At 35.4% G+C, this 11,280-nt stretch overlaps 1 protein-coding gene across 11 annotated transcripts in view; it reads left to right on the plus strand.

Moving 5' to 3' along the window:
• aspg (asparaginase homolog (S. cerevisiae)) overlaps positions 1–578 on the plus strand; it is a 37,424-nt gene extending 36,846 nt beyond the window's left edge. For 10 of the 11 annotated variants that reach the window (XR_012392613.1, XR_012392612.1, XM_073926843.1 and 7 more), the window contains one exon: positions 1–578. This exon is cut by the window's left edge and continues 158 nt beyond it. The gene's annotated coding sequence lies outside the window, so the exon portion shown is untranslated. 11 annotated transcript variants of the gene reach the window in all.
• Positions 579–11,280: the final 10,702 nt, after the last annotated feature.

The following is an 11,280-nucleotide window of genomic DNA, read 5'->3' on the forward strand; positions in this document are numbered from 1 at the left end:
CTTGATTTTAAGTTTATATGCATCACATGTTTATATGTGGTATGTATCAGTAATGTCAGTAATGCAATTCTAGTGTTTATGCACGAGCACAATTTTTTCAAAGATTACAGTACTGGGGTGCTGTAACTGCCGATGTCAAGCAGTATGTCGTGATTTGAATGTGATATTTATATTTTAGAAAATCAAATGAGATATTTGAAGCTGTCAAGATGGATGTCACACATTCATGTGTTCACATATTATCACCTCAGTGTGGTCACCTGTTTGTGAATGTATTTTTTATAACAGCTGTAATCACAATTAAGAGTAATAATAGTTTTACATACTGTAAAGACTGAAGCACACTAACAACGTTTGATGTTTGAACAATTATAAGTGTTTTAGTTGTTTTGTGTTCAACTGTTCGCTGACTATCAAAACTATGAAGTGGATTTTAATGGTCCTTGTGAGTCTGTTTTTGTGATTGTAATCGTCATGGCTGAATTTTAGTTTCAATCAAATTGTTTTATTGATCCATTTTAAATGGTTGTGGCAATAAAAAGACAAAGGCATATTTTTATGCTATTGGAACCATCAAACGAACTTATGTCTTGTTTATTTTGTACTATCATGGTGATAGGAAAAGATGATAAATATTTTGCTAAAATGCTCGAATCTATCCCAGCTAGCAAAACTCATGTTGCTCAAATCCGGCCCACACCAGACACTTACATGCGTACCACATACTGAATGGAATGATCTAGGGTTGCCTGTTCTTTTTTGGGCCACAAATTAGCTATATTTTTACCCATATCTGCCATGTCAAAGAGCTATGGTTTGACCCCTATAAATATCTAATGATCACTGTACTTTATCTTTACCAAAAGTGACCTACGTATCATATGTTTTAGGATAACAATACAATACTTGCCACATCTTACCACAGCTGCTTTGAGCTCACTCCATCTTTAGCCAGAGATACTCGCCCATTTTTGCCATATAGCATCTGGGCCACTATAGGCTAACAGCCACATTAGCCAGAGCTTACTGTGCCGAAAATTTGCCAAAAGTGGTCCAAATATGTTTAAAGATAACTGGGCCACATTTGCCATATCTTCTCTGGGCCACTTTAGCCTCAAAGCCACATTAGCCAGAGCTTACTGTGCTGAATATTTGCCAAAAGTGTCCCACATTTGTTTTAGGATAACTGGGCCACATTTGCCATATCTTCTCTGGGCCACTATAGGCTTAAATCTACATTAGCCAGAGCTTACTGTGCCGAATATTTGCCAAAAGTGGTCCAAATATGTTTAAAGATAACTGGGCCACATTTGCCATATATTCTCTGGGCCACTTTAGCCTCAAAGCCACATTAGCCAGAGCTTATTGTGCTGAATATTTGCCAAAAGTGTCCCACATTTGTTTTAGGATAACTGGGCCACATTTGCCATATCTTCTCTGGGCCACTATAGGCTTAAATCTACATTAGCCAGAGCTTACTGTGCCGAATATTTGCCAAAAGTGGTCCAAATATGTTTAAAGATAACTGGGCCACATTTGCCATTTATTCTCTGGGCCACTTTAGCCTCAAAGCCACATTAGCCAGAGCTTACTGTGCTGAATATTTGCCAAAAGTGTCCCACATTTGTTTTAGGATAACTGGGCCACATTTGCCATATCTTCTCTGGGCCACTATAGGCTTAAATCTACATTAGCAAGAGCTTACTGTGCCGAATATTTGCCAAAAGTGGTCCAAATATGTTTAAAGATAACTGGGCCACATTTGCCATATCTTCTCTGGGCCACTTTAGCCTCAAAGCCACATTAGCCAGAGCTTACTGTGCTGAATATTTGCCAAAAGTGTCCCACATTTGTTTTAGGATAACTGGGCCACATTTGCCATATCTTCTCTGGGCCACTATAGGCTTAAATCTACATTAGCCAGAGCTTACTGTGCCGAATATTTGCCAAAAGTGGCCCACATATGTTTTAGATAACTGGGCTACAATTGCCATATCTTATCTAGGCCACTATAGGCTAACAGCCAAATTAGCCAGAGTTTACTGTGCTGGATATTTGCCACAAGTGGTCCACATATGTTTTAAGGTAACTGGACCACATTTTCCATATCTTCTCTGGGCCACTTTAGACTCAAAGCCACATTAGCCAAAACTTACTGTGCCGAATATTTGCCAAAAGTGTCCCACATTTGTTTTAGGATAACTGGGCCACATTTGCCATATCTTCTCTGGGCCACTATAGGCCCAAAACCACATTAGCCAGAGTTTGCTGTGCCAAATATTCACCAAAGTGGTCCACATATGTTTTGAGGTAACTGGGCCACATTTTGCCACATCTTCACTGGGCCAATTTAGGCTCAAAGCCACATTAGCTAGAGATTACTGTGCCGAATATTTGCCAAAAGATACCCCACATTTGGTTTAGAATAACTGGGCCACATTTGCCATATCTTCTCTGGACCACTATAGACTCAAATTCACATTAGCCATAGCTTACTGAGCTGAATATTTGCCAAAAGTGGCCCACATATGTTTTAAAATAACTGGGCCACATTTGCCATATTTTCTCTGGGCCACATTAGGCTCACAGGCTGCATTAACCAGAGTTTACTGTAGCGAATATTTGCCAAAAGTGGCTTACATATGTCTTAAGATAACTGGGCCCCATTTGCATCTACACATGTGAGACACTTTGGGTTTAGACTATGACTATGGCACATTTTTGCCAACTGTGGCCCACATTTTTCCTCTGTCATTTGGGCCTAATTGACCATTTTCCACATGGGCCACATTAGGCTCACATTCAGGTTACATTTTTACCATAAGTGCCAAATTTTTTGCCTTAAATGGCCCTGGTATGAATTTAAATCTTTGGCCCCCTTTTACAGATGGGCCACTTCAGGCTGACATTTATGTCTGGGCCAAAGGAAGACCACCAGTGTCGCATATCTGCCTAAAGTGGCCCACATTCATATGCTATCTGGGATGTATACTGTACTTACTGAGTGAAGTATGTTAACTAATTAGGACAGATTGATTATCTTATTTAAATTACACAATTAAACGTATCTTTTCAATGTGAAGGGGCTTTTGTCCTAACCATCTGCGATGGCAAGGCCCAAAATAATTATAGAAACAGTTTCTAATTCTGCAAAGCTGCAGCAGAACAGCATAAACTACTGTGACAGTTAAGGATCACCTCCTCAGGTACAGGATATGTGCTATACTCAGTGTTAAATGCTACGTGTACCAATGTGAGTTTAAATACCATTTTAGGTCATACAGTAGGATACAACTGTAGTTGCTCTATATTTAGACTCTAAAATTGTCTAAGTGTTCTTCTTTATTTAATTAAGTGTTCACAGTGTATTCCACTTAATCACAATATGGATTCGTTATATATAAAATCAACAAAGGTATAACTGTAAAAAAAAAACAAAGCTTGTGCGTCAGAGAATAAGATTTAGACAATTTTTAGTGTTGATTTGATTCGTTTATCACAAATGGTGTCAGAGTTTAATTGATTTTTACCATTTTTACATAAAATTTTATATATAAAATTATTCTAAAATAAACAAAGTTCTAATTCTAAAAACAGAGTCTTGTGCAATGACCAGGATGTTTTTCTGAACATTTTGGTCCTGGTTTTATTGTATAATTGCATGTGGTTGAATTGTTTAATTTATTCATATGTTTTTTTAAATTATTATTATTATTCAAGAAATTAAGCCTTGTGCAACATAAAGGGCACATATTTAGGTCGATCTGACATATTTTTGGCAAAAACTATAACAAAAGAATTTAATTGTTTTGAAACCGAATGTTTAATGAATGTCAAGCGTCAGACCAAGTTGTGGACCTTTGTTTTGTGTTACACATGCAATGAAATATCATTCTACATTTTTTAAATAAAGTACATAATATAGTTTAAATATACCAAGATGTACGTCCATTAATGTTTTGAAGCATGAGCTTTAACACTTTGACCTCTACCAAAAGGTTGTAATGTTATGTAATGTGTTTTTTTTTTTTTTTTTTTTTGGTTGACTATGTTTTGACTGTTTTAAATAATGACTTAAAGTCATTTAAAGAATGACTGTTGTAAGTAATGGCTTACACACAAACCATTGTTGGTTTACAAAAATAAATAAATAAATAAATAAATAAATAAATAAATAAATAAATAAATAAATAAATCAATCAATCAATCAATCAATCAATCAAACAAACATAATCCTGTAATGCACTACCACTTGATTTTGGTTTTATTGAAAACATGTTAAATGAGAATCTAAAACATTTTCTGGCATACTTCAACAAATAAAGATGAAGAATAAGGAAGAATAAAGATTTAGTATTTTAAAAATGTTTTATTTTAAGTATTTTTTTTTTTAATAAATTGATCTTACACTTCATATTTTCAGATTTTTCATATGTATTAATTCTGGTACTTTTACTATAAACCGAAAAGCAATTTAAACATTTTTTTTTTTTTTAAGTGGGGCAGTTAAAGGGTTAAAGTCATCAAAATAATATGTTATGCACATCCAAAAAACCTAAAAAAACAAATTGATTTATTTGTTTTAGCTGCTTACGGCATAAAACCAGCTGATTTGATGGATTTACAGATACAGTGTGTCAATCATTATTATTTTTTAACTTCCTGTGTAGTATATAAAAACAATTTCCGTAAACAAGCTCTATCGTAAATTTCCACATGGCACGTTCAATGTGGCATTTATCCGTCACAGGCCGGGATCTGCACTGTAGCCAATAGAGGGTGCTGTTTCGTTATGTTTGTCAAATACTCATTATCAATATTAATGTTCAACTGGATGAAAATGTTATCCAGTCTTTTTTATAAAAATAAAATTGATACTTTTATTTTGCTAAACGACATTAAATAAAAGGTGCAGCACGCAATAATATTTCAAACAAGAATTTACAGTTACAAATTGTGATCAGTCTAAAAACATAAACAAATAAACAAATGGTTTCTACAATTGTACTTTAATCAAACCAAAACTGATTTATTAATGATGCTGATATTTAGGTTTTGCAGTAATAAAAAAATAACATTTAAAACGTTCTTATTAAACAGTTATTTTACTTCTTTACTACTTCACTGTTGTGTTATTTACTGTAATTTTCATTAAATCAAAATATTTTATTATGTTTGTTTTTTCTGTGCAGGCTACTGATTGGGATTTAACCTCTAATTTACTACAAAACATCGTAAATCTAGTACAGCAAAACCATGGTTTATTTGTAAAAACACATTAAGTAAATCTAATCATCACATAAAAGTTTTATTTAAGATTTTTAATCATCAAGAGTTTTGGGAGAATTTTTATCTGAACATTTATCAGAGAGACAGAAATCTCTCTGATTTGATTAAAAATGCCTTTGTTTGTGTTCTGAAAATGGAAAATGTTTGGAGCAACATGAGGATGAGTAAATCGAGAAAATAAATTAAAAATGAGATTTTGGAGTGAACAAATGCTTTAACAATGAACTACAACTTATTACAAAGTGGCATTAATAAATGATCCGATATACTAGTATTTATTTAATTTATAAAGTACTCAAAAGTAGTGAGTAGTGAGTGTTTTGCTGTAAAAAATGTGTTTGCATGCAGTTTGTGGAGGGATGTGGAAACGTAACATTCTGTAGTGCATTTAGTAATCTATATTCATTTGTTCCTTCATTCGTTTGTTCCTTCCTTCGTTCTTTCGATAGTTCCTTCCTTTCTTTTTGCGTTGATTCCTTCCTTCGTTCCTTCGTTCTTCCCTTCCTTCCTTCATTCTTCCCTTTCTTTCTTTCCTTCCTATGTTCTTCCCATCCTTTCTTTTGTTCTTCCCTTTCTTCCTTCATTCTTCTGTTGATTCCTTCCTTTATTCTTTCCTTCCTTCCTTCCTTCATTTTTCATTTCCTTCCTTCCTTCCTTCCTTCCTTCCTTCCTTCCTTTGTCCTTCCATCCTTTCTTCCTTTGTTCTTCCTTCCTTCCTTTCTTCCTTCCTTCTTCCCCTTCTTACTTACTTCCGTTCCTTCCCTTCCTTCCTTCCTTCCTTCCTTCCTTCCTTCCTTCCTTCCTTCCTTCCTTCCTTCCTTCCATCCTTCCTTCCCTCCTTCCTTCCTTCCCACTTTTGTTTGTTCCTTCATTCTTCCCTTTCTTACTTACGTCCCTTTCTTCCTTCCTTCCTTCTTCCCCTTCTTACTTACTTCCGTTCCTTCCCTTCCTTCTTCTGTTTGTTCCTTCATTCTTCCCTTTCTTACTTACTTCCCTTTCTTTCTTCCTTCCTTCCTTCCTTTCTTCCCTCCTTCCTTCCTTTCTTCCTTACTTCCTTACTTTGTTCAGTTCTTCCTTGAATCCTTCCTCCATTCACTTGGTCTTTCCTTCATTAGTTTGGTCCTTCCTTCCTTCGTTTGGCTCTTCCTTCCATTCCTTTTTCGGCCTTTTCTTCATTCAGCTCTTCCTTCCATTCTTCATTTGCTCCATTTAGGACCTGCTCACACTATTCCATCCGAACTGTGCCCAGGCCCGTTTGCTGGATCATTTGAGAAGTGTGAGTGCTCTGAATCGGGCTCAGGCATGGTTCACTTGGCCTTTCATTTTCTCACCAGTGATATCCAGTCTATAAACAGTCATTGGGTGTAAAGATTTTGGACATCCTCTTGAACTTTTTTTATGCGGTTAAAAAGGTTGAGGTTGTTCAGTATAATGCAATTTACTTTTTATGTGTGATTTGATTGCACACGAATAGCAGGACTGATTTTTCTAATCAGCCAATCCCCATAGACAAGAAATAATGAAGTAGTGATTGAAGGAAAGTAGTGAAGTAAAAGTACCGATACTGCACTACTCAAGGGAAAATAAAAGTACACATTTTTAATACTACTTAGTAAATTACAATTCTTGAGAAAAACTACTTAATTACAGTCATTTGAGTATATGAAATTTGTTACTTTACACCACCGCTTATCAAGCACTTGTTAGCTAAAACAAAACTAAACATCCATCTCTGTCATTCATACAAGGCAGAATTGTTGACTAAAAGATACACTGTATTTTTTCCTTATGGCACTCAAATGAAATGAAATTTCACTGAAATGATCACAAGCATATGTTTGGGCTCATCAGAGGGGGACAGTTGGGGCCTCTTGCCTGTACTTTCACCCCTGCTGTTCTATTGATCGGGTGAACAAGGCCTGGGCTTCACCCTCCCCCGTGTCTTGATTCACTGGGAGGGATTTCTTTCTAAAAAACAGAGAGATTAAAGCAATCTTTTCAGCAAGCCACAAGCAGCCACATGACTCTATTAGCTCATCTGTGCACCTAACAAGAGTGACACAATGTAACAACACTTTGGGGCCACATTAATATTTATGCTTTTTTTTTTTTTTTTAAAGGATAAGCTGCCTGATTTTAATTAGGACATGGAGGTCGTGCAAGTCTGGCCATATCTGTGTGTTTAAATAGGGGAAATCCCTCAGTGACCCCCCGCGAGCATGAAGGAGAGTCTGAATTCTGCATCTTTGCTACATTTGCTCATACCTCCCGCTTTCGGAAGACCGTAATTGTCTGCACTTTGCGTTTCAGTTGATGCGACATCCCGCTGCTCAGGCAGACGGGCCCCTCAAATGGACTAAAATGTCCCTGCCCCCTATTATTTCCAATCTTTTTCTGAAGTCTACTCATCTCTTGTTGTGTACAAACTCATATACAAATAATAAGGATTTTTTTTTTTTGTTTTCATTTAATTGGTTCAGAGTATTTTAAGTCCACGTGAAATCACAATTTACACTTTTCCTTTTGTTATTGCACATTGTTTATTATAGGTGAACACTTCATTCATGCAATTTAATCCACTGGGAAAAAAACATATTTTTTAAGGCTTTTTCCCCAATCGCATATTAATTTTGACTACACGTATAGTACTGCATCCATCGTTTCTTTCAGGTTGTATCTCGTACGAGTTTAGTCGTATGAAATTATACGATTTTAGAAAGGAAGCTTGGCACCTAACCCCACCCCTAAACCTAACCGCCACTGGGGGATGACCAAATCGTACTAAATTGTACGAATTTGATTGTATGAATCAATTTGAATTAGCCACTCAATCAAAAAGTTACGAATTGCCGTTAAATTGTGTTGGATAGTCCAACTCCTTTGAGGTAAAGTTGGTATTATATTCAGACTTTGGTGTTCAATAAGATACTAAAGCAGAATTTACTAAGGTCAATACTGATTAATTATAATTGTGCACTAGTTTGAGCACAGCAACATGGTTTCTATATTGTTTAATTTGCTACTTTGAATATTGGGTCTGAAATCGCATGTCAGCATGACTTCAAAACAACATCCACACTATTTAATTGACTGTGAACAATGTTGGGCTTTGATAGTCATTGGGTGATCATACGATTTTGCCTATTTAGAATTTGAGTTCTTTTATATTAAGAAGGTGAAAGTCTAATTGTGTGAATAACAAAACAACTTTACCTCATCATTACACATCAGAACAGTGTAAATAACTCTGAAAGTATATTAACATTCTTTTTGCACGACCTTTAATACGTATAATCTATTAAATCTATAAATTTCTGTTATATTATTTTGCCCAATCTCATTTTCTTTTTCTATTATATATCTATCCTCAGATCAGATGACGGCGTCAAGGTGGTTCAGTGGGTAGCACGATCGCCTCACAGCAAAAAGGTCGCTGGTTCAAGCCCCGGCTGGGACAGTTGACATTTCTGTGTGGAGTTTGCATGTTCTCCCCATGTTTGCGTGTGTTTCCACCCGGTGCTCCGGTTTCGCCCACAAATCCAAAGACATGAGGTAAAGGTGAATTGCCTAAGCTAAGTTGGCCGTAGTGTATGTGTGTGAATGTAAGAGTGTATGGGTTTCCCAGTGATGGGTTGCAGCTGGAAGGGCATCCTCTGTGAAAAAATATATGCTAGATAAGATGGCGGTTCATTCCGCTGTGGTGACCCCAGATGAATAAAGGGACTAAGCCAAAAAGAAAATGAAATGAATGAGATGAGATGACCTATTGATATCTCTTTTAAATTTTTGTTTGATTTCTGTTCTTTTTTTTTCTTATTGTTTCTGTTGTTTTTCATGATTAATATTGTAAATGATGTGTACCAAATACGTCTTTCTTTTAAACAGTAGATGTTTAAAAAAAAAAAAAAAAGAAAAAGCATATTAACATTCTTATCTGATTTCGTTCATTCATTTTCCTTTGGCTTAGTCCCTTATTTATCAGGGGTCGCCACAGCGGAATGAACCAACAACTATTCCAGCATATGTTTTATGTAGTGGATGACTTTCCAGCGACAACCCATTAATGGGAAACACTAATGCACAACAGCCAATTTAGTTAATCCAATTCACCTATACTGCATGTACTGTATAGGAGACAATGCTAACTACTGAGCCACCATGCCGCCCTTATCTGATTTGTGGTAGCCTATATGATAAGAGATTGTTATAAACTATTATTGAGCTTCATTTAAAGTTTTTAAAGAATGCATTTCAATTAGCATCTTCTGTAAAGGTAGAAAAACAAAAATAACAATAAAAAAATAAATAAAAACAAACTAATTAATTAATAAATTAATTAATTCTAGAATTGTGAACTTGACAATTCAGCTCACATTTAAAGCATATTCAGTGTCTTGTTTTTAGAAACATTATCAGACATATGACCATGTTTTTTACTGCCGAATGAATAAATGTCAAGGAAATGAAGCCTCTCGAGGGCGCCGTTGATCACAGGCGAGAGCTTCTGGTGCTTGTACTGTAAATGTGTAGCAGGTGCAAAATAAAATCATGTATTTGAGTTTTGGAATTTAAATAACAGCAATACTGGGAAACAGATCAAAAATACATGTTATTTCTTGAAAGTATTGACCTACATTCTTATTCTGCAGTTCTTATCTCAATAATTTTTCAAGGCTGTTGTTGAAAGTGTTGTAAAACCGCACATACAGTACGTGTAAAAACTTAGTGTAGCACTCAACAAACAAGTCAGTACACGTTCAGTCGGCCCATGATGAGGTGTTCCTGTGAAGGCTGACACAACTGAAATGATTAGAAACGAAAGGCATACAACAAATTACATGTGAAATTTTGTGACCCTGTACATTATTACTTTTCTCTCTCTATTTTTCTCTCTAATTTTTTTTATATAACGTTGCCTTTATTTTCATGATGTGCTTTAGGACACGTAATACAATCGTAAACAGTTACTTTAAATATATGATCATTATCTAATGCTTTAATAAATGAAGTGAACATTGACAGAAATTTTAATCTTTCCAACATTTATTCACTGTTAGAAACTAAGCTAACAATGCTAAAAACAACTACACAAAATGCAGACATTTCTTGGACAGACATAGCCTAATATAAACTGAGAGTAGTAAAATTATTTGGTAGTTTACACAATCTTTATTTTTATGATAGTATAGTTAACTAGCAAAGTATAGTAAATTATCAAATAATTTTACCACTGTAGTTAAATATAGTTTATATTTAATGTTTTAGGTCATCTAAAAAAGTCCTTTGATATGGAGAAAGAAAATGTAAAAAAATATATATAAACATCACACAATAAATTGTTAAAGCAACTGTATGTCAGCAAAATATATTATAAAATATATGGCAACCTATTTCTCCCCTCCAAATAAACATTCATTCATTCATTCATTCATTTATTTTTGGCTTTGTATCTTTATTTATCTGGGGTTGCCACAGTGGAATAAACTGCCAACTTATCCAGCACCAATTTTTACGCAGCGGATGCCCTTCCTGCTGCAAGCCATCAGGGAAACTCATACACTCTCATTAACATACATACACTATGGACAATTTTAGCTTACCCAATTCACCTGCACCGCATGTCTTTGGACTGTGGGGGAAACCGGAGCACCCCGAGGAAACCCATGCGAACGCAGGGAGAACATGCAAACAGAAATGCCAACTGACCCAGCCGAGGCACGGACCAGCGACCTACTTGCTGTGAGGCAACAGCACTACCTACTTCGCCACCGCATCACCCCCCAATATAAATATAAACATATAAATAAATAATTAAACATGCCTCATAAATTACATTAATTACATGAAAAGAAATGAATAAAAAGTACGTACTATGTGAGTTATTACAAGACGAAAGGTTTTTAATAAGACTTCATTACGACAAAAAAAGTTACAATTTGCGATAAACAATGAGGTGGAAGTTACAATTCTGAGCACTAAAAGTTATATATG

This window comes from Danio rerio, chromosome 17 (assembly GCF_049306965.1).
Source record: "Danio rerio strain Tuebingen ecotype United States chromosome 17, GRCz12tu, whole genome shotgun sequence".
In the NCBI taxonomy this organism is placed as follows: Eukaryota; Metazoa; Chordata; class Actinopteri; order Cypriniformes; family Danionidae; genus Danio; species Danio rerio.